The 1707-nt window shown below is 36.5% G+C and overlaps 1 long non-coding RNA gene across 2 annotated transcripts; it reads right to left on the bottom strand.

The window, feature by feature from the left end:
* Nucleotides 1-245: 245 nt before the first annotated feature.
* Nucleotides 246-1707, bottom strand: LOC112523073. Of its 2 annotated transcripts, none has more exons than XR_003070237.1 (2): nt 846-1707; nt 246-726 (listed from the first exon to the last, which is right to left on the bottom strand). It is a non-coding gene; the product is annotated as an uncharacterized LOC112523073 (long non-coding RNA). The 2 variants fall into 2 exon arrangements; XR_003070238.1 differs by having other exon boundaries at nt 246-717.

The following is a 1707-nucleotide window of genomic DNA, read 5'->3' as shown; positions in this document are numbered from 1 at the left end:
CAAATCAACTAAGCCTATATTCAACCACACTGTCAAACAATGTATTCAAGATCGTTCACTGTACTAAACGGTTTAGCTATGCCCGCTCACTGATGATGATAAGAATTCAGCACACCTAAAATGTTCCCTGAAATATTAGTAGCAACCAAATTGTGATTTTGAAGCAGAAAATATTGTGATGAAATAATTTAACAATGAAATTCCTCAAGTTGGGAATCTCCTCTCCCAAGTGAACTTCTCTCGACAATACAAATATGCTATCAAAATTCAGAAATATGCAATGTCACAACAACAAATGATCAAGTCTTAATACAAACTCAAAAACAATTATAAATCCCTTATAACTGTTATGCAGTTCAACCTTTTTACATAGATCTTCTTTTGCTGCTTGGATCTTCTCATTTATGCCATTTGCATCACAATGTTGTTTCTTAAAAAAATTCAGTAGCAAAAGACTCTTGCAAAGAATCTGTCTGAGTGTAAGAAACAGTATCTCAATCACAACTTTTAGTTCTAGCAACAAGCAGCTGCTCCTGTTTATGCTCTCACTGGAGCTTCATTACCAGGCCCTAACAGCTTTAGTAGTAGTTTTGTAGCCTCAGCATCCAATATCCTCGAAAAAACAGATGCATCATCCATCATCATGCAAGCTAGTAGAAAGCAAACATTTGTTTGAAACGAAATCCTCCTTCTGCTTCCTTTCATGCCATCTTGCTGCTGCTCAAACTCAAATTAGTAAAGACTCAAACTCAAATTAGTCAAGACTGCACACTAAATCAAAGGAATACAGCAGCTTCAAGTCTGTTTTAAAAACAGTCAAGATTGCATGTTAAACCTGCTGTTACCAGAAAAACACACACTGCATGATTAAAAACAGCTTGCACCAGTATTGGCCCTCTCCTTTGCTCCCGAATTCACAGCCTTTGTCACTGACAGCTGCTAAGATGAAACTCAAAACAAGTAACTGTTTCTTCAAATTGTTGTGACCAACAATCAATACAAAACAGTAAATCAACAATATTGGTGTGAGTGATAAAGATTTACACAAAAAGTTGAAAACTTCACTCTTTTGATCACTCTCTTGCTGTACTTAGAACTGAGAATTGGAGACAGTTCAAAATCAAAACAGCAACTCAAAATCACAACAGCTTCAAAACTACACTTTAAACAGTCTACTAAACCTGTCACAGCATTAATCCTAAACCGGACACTATATGAAACTTAAACCGGACACTATGAGTCTAAATTGGACACAGCACAAAGCTAAACTGGACAATGAATGTATTTTAGACCGCACACTGCAAGATACTTGAACCTGACACTGCAAGAGACTTAAAYCTGACAATCTTCTAAAAACAGACAACACACACAATTCTTATGTAAAACAGCAATAAGAACCTGTCACCTGGTTTATACACTCACAAAACTAACCTGTTCAAATCAAAAACTTGACAATCAAATTGTCAGCTTCAATTTAATCAAAACAGTTAGGAAAAAAACATATAAACGAGCAGTCTTAAACAGAGAAAGGTTGCTGTTCGATTTGAAGCCAAGACCAAAATCCGATCAATCTGTCTGTTACCTGTTAAAATCCGATCAATGCTTCACATAGCCTAAATCGGTCACGATGACCACCACATGAATGACCTGTCCGAAGACTTATCCGCTCAACTCTCCGGTCAAGATTCGAAATAAATTGCTCAAGTG

This window comes from Cynara cardunculus (genome assembly GCF_001531365.2).
Source record: "Cynara cardunculus var. scolymus isolate 2C chromosome LG 12, CcrdV1, whole genome shotgun sequence".
Taxonomy (NCBI): domain Eukaryota; kingdom Viridiplantae; phylum Streptophyta; class Magnoliopsida; order Asterales; family Asteraceae; genus Cynara; species Cynara cardunculus.
This window is presented reverse-complemented; position numbering and strand designations above follow the sequence as displayed.